The sequence below is a fragment of the Chlorocebus sabaeus genome, chromosome 1 (genome assembly GCF_047675955.1).
Source record: "Chlorocebus sabaeus isolate Y175 chromosome 1, mChlSab1.0.hap1, whole genome shotgun sequence".
Classification (NCBI taxonomy): Eukaryota; Metazoa; Chordata; class Mammalia; order Primates; family Cercopithecidae; genus Chlorocebus; species Chlorocebus sabaeus.
The window spans coordinates 24,409,329-24,422,376 of NC_132904.1; the positions used below are offsets into that span (position 1 = coordinate 24,409,329).

The window sequence follows — 13,048 nt, forward strand, 5'->3', positions numbered from 1 at the left end:
TCTGAAAGACAGCTGTGAATTGAGGATAAATATTATTGCTCCATATCCTCATACGTTTACAGTGCAAAGTCGCAGATATTATTGTACTTTCCCTACTAATGAAAAAAGTTACTCAGCGTTAGGATTCTTACATGCAAACATTAGTGACTGCAAAGGTGCTTGCTAAATGATCAGTGCATAATAGAAAATGGCAATATCATTGTCTTTTAAATACACATTTTTAACCTCACACATAAGTAGCAGCTTGAATGGGGCTGCTGTGATACTGAATTCCTTTTAGTCTAGAGTAAGCAACAAAAATTATTCACACTTCATCATTTTATTTGTAGCTCTAACATATTATTTCATATTCCACAATAAAGGTCAGTTTTGAATGGAAGGTTTATTTTTATTATATATTCTTTCTCAATGATCCCAATATAATACCAACTGAATCAAAGAAATTCAGGGAGCTATCTGGGGTCTTCGAATGCTTTCTGGTCTACCTCCTTCCAGTTGCAGAAGAGAAATTTATGCCTCAGGGAGGTTTAGTGATTTGTTTAAGGCTGTTAAGCAGAAAGAAAGCATAAGAGAGCACAAGACTCCTTGTTCTCTTGTTTTTGTTCATATACCAGGTTCTGATTTTTTATTTATTCTAGTCTCTCATAGCTAGTCAATTTCGTATTTTTACTTAAACATATAATGGGATGGAAAGCATAGGAGAGGTCACATAGAAAAACACCTCTCATTATCTTCTAATGCAGAAGCAGATTGCAGGGTTAGAAGACTTTATCTGCAGCTCAACCATGAAGACCACACTGCTAAACAGAATCAGCTCAGCTCTCAGCTTGGCTCATTCTTTTTTTTTTTTTTTTTTTTCCAGGTAGTTTTTTCTTTTAAACTTCAATTTTTCACATCTGAAGATGCTACATATGTAACAAACTTTTGCATTTGTTGGCTAACACACTCAACAGTACAGTTTTGAATAAAATGTAAAACACCTGCAAGGAATAATAACCACCAACAAAGCGCACTGTCTAAAGAATTGAATAACATAGCTTGACAGTCCCTGTGCATTCTCCAGTACTTCACCCTGCAACACCGAGAAAATGTGTGGAAGAAGCCAAGTTAAATAAAGAGTTACTGAATTATCATGGGATGTTGACATTTCCTATCCTGAGAAATGTACATTTCTGTTTAGCAGCTTGGAGGGAACAAAAACAAAAACATACCAAGAGGGACTAACTTGGACAATGGGTCATAAACACTAAGGAAGCTGCATTAGGGGAAGGAAAAAAATTGATCTACAGGATTTAGGGAAAAATCTATTAAATTAGAAGAAAATAGCCAGAGGTTGAGTGAAACACCGCTAGTGATGTGCATTCATACATTTCCTAATGTTCTAGGGATAGAAAAGCTACTGAGGGTAAGTTCCTAGAGCAGTCAATTGACAAGGAAAATGAGTGTCCATTCAATCCTCTTTATTTTTTTTTTTTTTTGGTTTTTGTGGATATATAGTAGGTGTATATATTTATAGGGTGCATGAATGTTTTGGTACAGGCATGCAATGTGAAATAAGCATGAACATTCTTCATCAATAACATCATGAAGAATGGGATAGCCATCCCCTCAAGCATTTATCCTCTGATTTACAAATAATCCAATTGCATTAAGTTATTTAAAAATATACAATAAAGTTATTATTGACTATAATCACCCTATTGTACTGTCAAATAGTAGGTCTGATTCATTCTTTATATTTTTGTTGTACCCATTAACCATCTCCACCTCTCCCCAACACCTGCTTCTAGTAACCATGCTTCTACTCTCTGCATTCATGAGTTCAATTGTTTTGAATTTTAGATCCCACAAATAAGTAAGAACATGAGATGTTTGTCTTTCTGTGCCTAGTTTATTTCACTTAAGTCTTAATTGGAAAGAGTGCAGTGATCTAATAAAGATATTGACCCCGGACCTTGGAGTGGGGACTGATGACATTCAATCTCTGTATTTATGATCCTAATTATGATCCAGTTGACCCATTTATAGATGTGCAAATAGACATCCCAAAATGCCACCTGCTTTTCTAAATTTATGCAGCCATTCAGTGGCAGATCCTGACTTGAAAGACCAGAAGTGTAGTTTTTCCCTGTGGAAGTGGGATGGACTTACAACCCAAAATTGATTCAGATTTCAGGGCTGATGAAGTCATACCTGCACTAGGAGGAAATAATAAAAATTATTGTTCACGTAGTGAGGCTTTCTAGGGATAGCATGGCAGGCTCGTGAGCAGTTCCAGAAATGGCTTGAGAGAACAAAGAAGCTGTCTCTGGCTTCAGACTTTATTGTGTTAGGTAATGGGGCTAGGGTAAGCTTTCCCTTGCACCATCAAAGTATTGCACGATTGCATAGTATATTAGTTTTTGGGGGGTGCTGTAAAAATTACCATAAACCAGGTGACTTAAAACAGAAACATTTTATCTCATAAATCTGGAGTCTAGAAGTCTGCAGTCACAGTGTCAGTGCCATTGGTTCATTATAGAGACTCCGAGAGAAAATTACATCCCAAGCCTTTCTCCTAGTTTCTTCTGGTGGTTGCCAGCAATCTTGGTCATTTCTTGGGTAGTACCTTCATCACTCCAATCTCTGCCTCCATCATCATATGGCTGTCTTCCCTGAGTGCTCTTGTGTGTCCTCTCCTTTACTTAGAAAGACATCAGTCATATTGGATTAAAAGCCCACCCTAATCTTATATGACCTCATTTTAATTTAGCTGATTACATCTTCAAAGTCACTATTTCCAAATAAGGTCACATTCTGAGGTTCTAAATAGATATGAATTTTGAATAGCACACTATCCAACCAAATTCACATGGTTCAAACTTCCTGATGGTGCCAGAGAAGGGAATTCACAGGCTTTGTTACTTACTTTTTCAGATGTAGGGCAAGAAGGAAAAAGGGAGAGGTGGAAATTTGGAAGCTTTCAGCACTCAGATATCAAATATATAGTCGGATTCCTCATTTCAAAAAGTCTCTTGCTTCCTCAGTAAGTTACACTCCTCACTTAGTCAACCAGGTAGGTCAACACTAACATTTATCTTTCAAATTTGGTCACTTATAACTGTGAAAAGGAGATGCTAAAATGATTAAAGATGTTGACACATCTACAAAAGCTGTATTCCATTTTGTCCTAGGCATGTATGATTATACATTCAGTCTGTCCAATAATAAAGAATGCCAAATTCAGAAATATCAAAATATTTTCAGAAAAAATAGATTGAATAATTTAAGGAATTATTTCTCCATAGTACTGGAAGTCTGATGAGGAGAGAGGTGAGCATAGGAATGGCAGAAACAAAGCTGGACCCATGGGAAGAGACTTGGGATAATAAGAAAGAATGCAATTATAAGAACTGGAATTTGAAGAAAGGGACTAGGCTCAGAAATGTGCCCAAATCCATTTAATTCAACCTAGGCAATAATTTACTCTACAGCTAGAAGCAATGTTGATTTGATGGTAAGTTCTTTGACTAGGAAAATAGAGTAAATTTGAAAAAGTTTCAGATCTTAGGACAACTAGGAAACAATGAGGACTTTAGGGATATGGAATTCTTGAGACCTAAACCTCCTTTATACAACAAGTGTTTTGTAAACCTTCCTTCTTTGCTACCTTAAGATAAAATGCATGCTATTTACCTCATGCATACAATAATAATTAGAAATAAATATAGCTATCTAAGTGTAATAAAAGGAGAAATAAAAGGAAAGCGATTTCTAAAACTGCATATTGTTATGTAAATAGATAAACTCTTCTGCGGTAGAAAACATAAGAGTACTCAGATGTCTTCACCTAGATGTGAATGAGACAACTGCAAATGAAGTCCATGGTAATAGGGACTTAAAAATGAGTGAAGTGGCCATCTAGTCATGTAACTTTCTGAAATGAAGACCAGCTATTGGTGAAGATCTGAACAAAATAAAATATGATATTCTCTTTCTTTATATCGTAATTTCATTCCTGGAAAAGTCCACATATGTTTAAAACTTCCACAAATATTTTAATTTATATGTAAAACAGAATTCAATTCCAGGTTTATATTATGGTGAGCAGATTTTCTTCATTAGTTTGAGTGTCAGGTTGAACACCTATGTACCCAACATTCATTGTGACAACCAAAATATTTCCTAAAAAGTATCCAAAATGCCCCAGAACCCAATAAAATAGATACTTTCAAATTTTTCAGATTAAGAGGGAATGTAGTTCTTCCTGCATAGCAGGTGTTTACTTGCAATTTTTAATGGAATTTTTGAAAACTACCAATTAAAGCGAATTTTAACAGATTCTGTCAATCATAGAAATTAAAATGCCCTCATCTTTCTAACTTAGTACATTTATTTAATGCTGTGAGAACACTTCACTCAACAGAGAAGAGGAAGACTAATGTCTGTTAGGGTTTGTTTATTTTAATCAAATAGAGAATAGGGTCACCTGGTAAATATTGGTATGGATAGGACTGTGATGACCCAAATAGCTTCAACTAGAGAAATGGAGACACATTTCTGACCAAGTATTTATGAAGATAATGATCAGAAGCAACACATACAAGCTTCATTTTTGTAAAGATATTGGAAATAGAGTTCAGGTTGGTGGAATGCTGTCTAGGTACTGGGCCACTGACTTCTTAATAAGAAACAGCAGTGATCTACTGAGAGTTTATGCAAATATATACGTGTGTGTGTGTGTGTGTGTGTGTGTGTATATATATATATAAAATATATAAATCGATGGGATTGATTGATTGCATAGACAGTATTAACAGAACTACAGTGTCTAGAACCAGGTTTTCTGTACTCATCAGACATTATCAGCTATAATAGAGTTCATTTTGTTATGCTTTGCTTTATTTTTCTTTGAATATTTTGCAATTTTTACAAATTGAAGGTTTGCAGTAACCCTGCATAAGGAAAGTCTATTGGCACTTCTTATCCAACAGCACAGGCTCACTTTGTGTTCCTGTGTTACATTTTAGTTACTCTTTTTCATTTTTATTAAATCTGCTATGCTGACCTCTGATCAGTTATCTTAGATGTTACTATTGTAATTGTTTTGGGGACTCCATAAGCTGTACTCCCATAAGATGATAACCTTAATTGACAAATGTTGTGTGTGTTCCATCTGCTCCACTGATCATCCATTCTTCTATCTCTTCTTCTTGGGCTTCCTTATTCCCTGAATTACAACAATATTAAAATTAAGATAGCTAATAACCCTACAATGACCTCTAAGTGTTCAAATGAAAGAAGACTCACATGTCTCTCACCTTAAATCAGAAACTGGAAATGATTAAGCTTAGTGAAGAAGGCAAGTCAAAAGCTGAATTAGACCAAAAGCCGGGCCTCTTGTGCCAAACAGTCAAGTTGTAAATAGAAAAAAAAGTTATTGAAGAAAATTACAAGTACTACTTCAATGAACACACAAATGATAAGAAAGCAAAACAGCTTTATTGCTGATATGGAGAAAGTTCTAGTGGCCTAGACAGAAGATCAAACTGGCCACAACATTCCCTTAAGCCAAAACTTAATCCAGAGCAACACCCACTCTCTTTAATTATATGATGAGAAAGGCAAGGAAGCATCAAGAGAATAGATTGAAGCTAGCAGAGGTGGGTTCATGAACTTTAAGGAAAGAAGTCACTTTCATAACAAAGGAATGCAAGGTGAAGCAGCAAGTGCTGATACAGAAGCTGTGGCAGGTTATCCAGATGATCTAGGTAAGACAACTGTTGGAAATGGCTACGCCAAGCAACAGATTTTCAATGTAGACAAAACAGCTTTCTACTGGAAGAAGATGCCATCTGGGACTTTAATAACTGGAGAGAAGTTAATACCTGACTTCACGGCTTCAAAGCTTCAAGGGACAGGCTGACTGTCTCGTTAAGGGCTAACACAACTGGTGACTTAAGTTGAAGCCAATGTTCATTTACCAGTCTGAAACTACAGCCCAAAAGAATTGTGCTAAATCTACTCTGCCTGTGATCTATACATGAGACAACAAAATCTGGATGACAGCACTTCTGCTTACAGCATGGTTTACTAAATATTTTAAGCCCACTGTTGAGACCTACTGATCAGAAAAAAAAAAAAAAAGATTTATTTCAAAAAATCACCATTCATTAGGAATATACCTGGTCACCTAAGACTCTTACAGAGATGTACAAGGATGTTAATAATTTCTTTTGCCTGCTAAAACAACACCCATTCTTCACCCTATGAATCAAAAAGTAATTTTGAGACATAATTTTCATAAGGCTGTAGCTGCCATAATGATTTTTCTGATGGATCTTGGCAAAGTAAATTGGAAACCTTGTAGAAAGGATTTACCATCCTAGATGGCTTTTAAAACATGTGTTTAATATTTGTAGGAAGAGGCCAAAATATTAACATCAATGGGAATTTGGAAGAAGTTGTTTCCAGCTCTCACGGATGACTTCAAGGGCTTCAAGACTTCAGTAGAGTAAGTAACTGCAGTTGTGATGGAAAGAGCAGGAGAACCAGAGTTGGAAGTGGGGCCTGAAGAGGTGGCTGAGTTGCTGCAACCTCATGACAAAACTTTAATGAATAAGGAGTTACATTTCATGTATAAGCAAAGAAAGTGGTTTCTTGAGATAGAATATATTCCTGGTCAAAATGCTGTGAATATTGTTGAATTGACCACAAAATATTTAGAATATTATATAAACTTAGTTGACAAAGCATAGGCAAGGTTTGAGAGAAGTGACTCCAATAGTCACAGAAGTTCTGTGGACAAAGTATTATTATACAACATCCCACGCTACAGAGAATTGTTTCCTGAAAGAGAGTCAATTGATGTGCCAAACTTCTTTGTTTTCCTATTTTGAGAAACAGCCACAGTTGCCCCAGTCTTCAGCCACCACCATCCTGATTAGTCAGCAGGCATCAACATTGAGGCAAGACCCTCCACCAGCAAAAAGATTTCAATTGCTGGAGATTCAGATGCTTGTTAGCATTTTTAAGCTATATATATATATTTTTTTACCAAGGTCTGTATGTTATTTTTTAATGCATAATGTCATTGGACACTTAAAAGGTTACTATGTAGTCTAAATATAACTTTTAATATGCGCTGGGAAACCAAAACAAAATTGTGTGACTCTCTTTATGGCTATATTTGCTTTATTGCTCGAATTTGGTACCAAACTTGTAGTATCTCTGAGGTATGCCTGTATTAAATTTATTTCAGCTTCCATATTTTAAGAAGACAGATTGGAAAATATTTTTTAAAACATCAGCAAACTGATGAAAGGGCTAAAATATGTGTATGTGCATATGGATATTTTGCTGTATGCAGACCACTAATCTTTATAAAATACTCATGTTTCAACTTCTTATAGTCACATAAATATTTTTATTATGTAAATATTACATTATATTTTGAAGTACAATTTTCAATTAATATTCTTTTTGAAATGATGGTAAAAACATATAGCATAAAATCTACCCTCTTAAATGTTTAAATGTGCAGTACACTTTTGCTAACTATATGCACATTGTTATACAGCAGATCTTTAGAACTCTTTCATTTTGCTTGACTGAAACTCTGTACCCATTGAACAATACCTCCTCGTTACCTCTTTATCCCCAGCTCTTGGCAGCCACGATTGTACTTTCTGCTTCTATGAATTTACTTTCTTTACGTACCTCATATACATGGTCTCGTGGTATTTTTCCTTATGTGACTGGCTTATTTCAATTTGCATAATGTGTTCAAGGTTCATCCACGTAGTAGCAGCTGATAAGATTTTCTTCGTTTTTAAGGCTTAATAATATTATATTGCATGTATAGACCACTTTTTCTTTATCTACTCGTGTGTTAATGGACATGAAAACTCTTTCTACCTCTTGGATATTATGAATAATGTTATAAGAAACATGGACGTGCAAATATCTTTTTGAGATCCTGATTTCAAGTATTTTTTATAAATAGAAATGGGATTTTGGGGTCATATGGTAGTTTTATTTTTAATTTTTTGAGTAATGTCCAGACTGTTTTAGATAGTGGCTGCACTATTTTACATTCTCCCCAAAATGTAAGAGAGTACCAATTTCTCCACATTCTCACCAATACTTCTTATTTTTTGTTGTTTTTGTTGATGTTATTCTAATAATGGCTATTCTAACAGCTATGACGTGGTATTTCCTTACGGTTTTGATTTTCATGTTTCTGATGATTAATGATGTTGAGCATCTTTTCACACACCTGTTGGTCATTTGTATGTCTTTTTTGGAGAAATGTCTATCCAAGCCCTTTGTCTATTTTTAAAATTGTGTTATTTGTTTTCTTGCTTTTTAATTGTAAGACTTTCTTACATATCTTTAATATTAACCCTTTATCAGATGTGTGGTTTGCAAATATTATCTCCAATATTATATGTTGTCCTTTTCTCTGTTATTTCCTTTGCTGTGCAAAAGCGATTAATTTGATGTAGTCTCATTTTTCTATTTTTGCTTTTGGTGTTGTATCCAAAACAGTATTGTCAAAGCCAACGTTAAGAAGCTTTCCCCCTACATTTTCTAATAAGAGTTTTATAGTTTCAGGGCTTACATTTAAGTGTTTAATATATTTGGGTTAATTTTTATGTATGGTGTAGGTTAGGGGTCCAGTTTTACTCTTTTGTAACATGGTTATTCAGTATTTCCAACACCATTGGTTGAAGGGACAATCCTTTCCCCACTGTGTAGTCGTGCCAAGACTATTACATGCACATGGGTTTTTTTCAGAAGTCTTTACTCTGTTTCATTGGTATATGTCTGTCCTTATGCTGATTCCATACTATTTTAATTACCATACCTTTGTAATATGTTTTGCAGTTAGGAAGTGTGAGGCTTCCATTTTCAACCTTCTTTTCGAGATTGTTTTGGCTATTTGGGATCCTTTGTGGTTCCATACAAATTTTAAGATTATTTCTTTTCTATTTCTGCAAAAACAATCATTGGTATTTTGATAATTGCATTTAATCTATAGATATCTTTGGGTAGTATTGACACTTAAATAGTATTGAATCTTTCAGTCCATTGACACAGCATGTCTTTCCATTTATTTATGTCTTCTTTAATTCCTTTCAGCAATATTTTATATATTTGAGTGTGCAAGTCTTTATCTACTTGGTTAATTTCAATGCTAATCATTTTATTCTTTTTAATGCTATTATAAATGGGACTGTTTCCTTAATTTGCTTTTTCAATTGTTTATTTTAGTGTATAGAAAAGCAACTGATTTCTATATATTGAGCTTGTATCCTGCAACTTTGCTGAATTGCCTTATTTAGTTCTACTAGTTGTCTTGTGAAATCTTTAATGTTTTCTACACATAAAATTATGTTTTTTTGTGAATAAGGATAATTTTAGTGAATTGAATTTTTGTGAATAAGGATAATTTTAGACCTTCCTTTTTTTATTTGAATGCTTTTTGTGACTTTTTGTTTGCTAATTACTCCAGCTAGAACTCCCAGGACTATGTTTAATAGACGTGGTGAGAGGGCATACTTGCCTTGTTTGTAATCTCAGAGGAAAAGCTTTCATTCTTTCACCTCATACTATTGAGTGTGAGGTTAGCTGTGGGCTTTTCATATATGGCCTTTTTATGTTGTGGTAATATTATTCTATCCCTAGTGTGTTGAGTGTTTTTATTGTAAAAAGTTGTTAAATTTTGTCAACTCTATTTAGATTTCATGTGATCTTTATCTTTCATTTTCATATGGTATATCACATTGGTTGATTTTCATATATTGAACTATCTTTGTACTCCAGGAGAAAACTCCCACTTGGTCAGGGTGAGTGATCATTTTATTATGCTGTCAAATTTGGTTTGCTAGTATTTGGGGGGAATTTTTTTCTCATAGATTCATCAGGGATGTTGGGCTATAGTTTTTTCTTGTGGTGTCTTTGTCTGAATTTGATAATGTTGACCTCATAAAATAAGTTTGGAAGTGTTGCTTCTTTTTCAACTTTTTGGATGAATTTAAGGAGGATCGGCATTAATTATTTTTTAAATGTTTGGTAGAATTCACCAGTGAAGCTATCTGGTTCTGGACTTTTCTTTGTTTGGAGGTTTTCATTACTAAATTAATCTTCTAACTCGTCATACTTCCATTAAGATTTTTCTGTTTCTTCATGCTTTAGTCTTGCTAAGTTTTATGTTTCTAGGAATCTATTCATTTCTTCTAGGTGATTCAGTTTCTTGACATGTATTATTCATAGTAAACTCTTATAATCTTTACATTTCTGTGATGTTAGTTGTAATGTGTCCTCTTTATTTTCTGATTTTATTTACTAAGTCTTCTCTCTTTTTTCCTAGTTCAAAGGTTTGTTAAACTTGTTGATCTTTTCAAAAAACTAAGTCATATTTTTGTTGATTTTTTTCTATTGTTTTTGTATGCTCTACTTATAAATTTCTGCTCTAACCTTTATTTTTTTTTTCCTTCTGTTAACTTTGGACTTAAATTGTTCTTCTTTCCTAGTGTCTTGAGGTATAAAATTGTTGTTTATTTGAGATATTTCTTCTTTTTTAAATGTAGACATTATCACTCTTTCCTTTAGGTACTGTTTTTGTTGCATCCCATAAGTTTTGGTATATTAGGTTTCTATTTGTCTCAAAGTATTTTCTATTTTCCATTTTTATTTCTTCTTTGACTCATTACTTATTTAGGAGTTCATTGCTTAATTTCCATTATTTTTTGATTGTCCCATTTTCCTTCTGTTATTGATTTCTACTTTTATTCCCTTGTGATCATATAATATACTTGGTGTGATTTCAATCTTCTTAAATTAATTAAGACTTTTCTGTGAGCTAACATATGATCTATCCTGAAGAATATTCTATGTGCCCTTGAGAAGAATGTGTATTCTGTTGCCATTGGGTGGAATGTTTTGTATATGTCTACTAGTTCCGCTCATCTACAGTGTTGTTCAAATTTTTTTTCCTATTAATCTTCTCTCTGGATGTTCTATCTATTACTGAAAGAGGGATTTTGAAGTCTCCTACTATGACTGTGTTGCTCTCTGTTTCTGCTGTCAATTCTGTCAATGATTCTTTCATATATTTGGGAGTGTTGATGTTGATAGTATATACATGTATAATTGTTATCTTGTAATGAACTGGTCCTTTTATAATTTACAGTGGCCTTCTCTGTCTCATGTGTCATTTTGGATTTAAAGTCTCTTTTGTTTGATGTAGCTATGGCTACCCCTGATTCTTTTGGTTACCATTTGCATGGAGTATCTTTTTCATTGCTTCACTTTCAGTCTACCTATGTTACTAAATTTAAAGTGAGTCTCTTGTAGACAGCATGTAGTCGGAACTTATTTTTTTCCTTTACTTTTCTTTGTTCTTTTATTTTTGTTAATCAATTTAGCCAGTCTATGTTGTTTGATTGGAAAGGTAATTTATTTAGATTTAAAATAATTACTGATAGGAAAGAGCTTTCTATTGTTATTTTTTCAATTGTTTTCTGTATATTTTGTAGCTTTTTGTCTCTCCTTTTTCTTTTGCTGTCTTCCTTTGTAATTTGTTGATTTTCTTTTTTATAGTGACATGCTTTGATTCATTTCTCATTTTCTTTTTGTGTTTTCTATAGCTTTTTATTTGTGGTTTCTATAGGGCTTAGATAAAAGATCTTATAATAATGACAATATATTTTCGGCTGATGACAACTGAATTTCAATTACATAAAAGCACTCTACACTTTTACTTTCCCCCCCACAATTTATTAATGTCATGAATTACAGCTTTGAATATAGTTATTTATTAACATATTTTATAGTTAGAATTAATGTGTATTCTTTTATATTTTAATTTTAATTTTGATATATCAAAATTAAAAGTTATTTTTATACCTTCATTACAGTATCAGTATTCTGTATTCTTCTATATATTTAAATTATAAGAAAGCTATATACCTTCGTATGCTTATGTGTTGCTGACCAGCATACTTTCACTTTGAAATGGGAAAGGGTTTCCCTTACCCCCCTCACAGGGCATGCAACGGGAGGAGTGGCTTGCTTCTTTGGTGCCCCACAGCTCACACCCCTAGAGGGAGCATGTAGGCACACAGGTCTTGGGGACTGTGGGCACAAACCCCACTGCAGGGTCTAGGGTTGAGGTTTTTACAGCTCCCAAAGCCCCAGTGGGTATGTGTTATGTGTGCTCTTTCAGCTTAGCGATACACAGGTGGCTTGTGTTAATCAGCTCAATTAGACACTCTGCTTCATCACAAGGAGAGAGGGCCTTCTACATCCCAAGGTTTTTGCCCTAGGGTACTGGAAAAATTGGATCACACGTGGGCTTGGAGAATGAGTGCAAGTGGTGGAAGTAGGTCTCAGCAGATGGATGGGAGCCAAAAGGAAGATGGAGTGGGAAGGTGGTCTTTCCCTGGAGTCGGGCTACTCAGTGGCCAAGCTCTTCTATGACCGTCCTCAACCAAATTTCCCTCACCATCTGCGTCATTCTGCCTTTGATGACCCACCGGCATCTATCAGTGTGTTCTTCTGCTGATGTGTTCCTCTTGACGTCCAGCCACTTGTGTCTGTGCCCACTATGGTTTCAGGGTTTTTATAGGCACAGGATGGGGGATGTGGCGGACCAAAGTGATCTTGAAAAATGCCACACTTGGGCATGAAAACAGGAGTGCCTATTCTCATTTAGGTCTGTGGGCAGAGGCCCGAAGGTGAAGCCCTCACCAGGGACCCTGAAATTTTCTACCCAGCATTTCCCTTCCCCATCCTGTACCAATTTCGACTTATAGAACACTCTTTAGCATTTATTGTAAAGTAGGTCTAGTGGTGATAAACTCCCTTACCTTTTGTTTATCTGGGAAAATCTTTATTTCGCCTTCATTTTTGAAGGATGGTTTGCCAGATACAGTATTCTTGTTGTATTCTTATTTCAGTAATTGAAATATAGAATTCCACTTCTTTCTTCCCTGTAAAGTTTCTGATGACAAATTCACTGACAGTCTTATGAGGAGTACCTTGTGTTTGATAAGTCAATTTC

General features: G+C 34.6%; 1 long non-coding RNA gene across 1 annotated transcript in view; it reads left to right on the forward strand.

Annotated features, from left to right (window-relative positions):
• Positions 1-6,942, forward strand: part of LOC140711955 (uncharacterized) — a 298,011-nt gene extending 291,069 nt beyond the window's left edge. Inside the window, exon 3 of the long non-coding RNA XR_012093300.1 lies at positions 6,402-6,942. This is a non-coding gene — a long non-coding RNA (uncharacterized lncRNA). The remainder of the gene's footprint in view (positions 1-6,401) is intronic.
• The last annotated feature ends 6,106 nt before the right edge of the window (positions 6,943-13,048 follow it).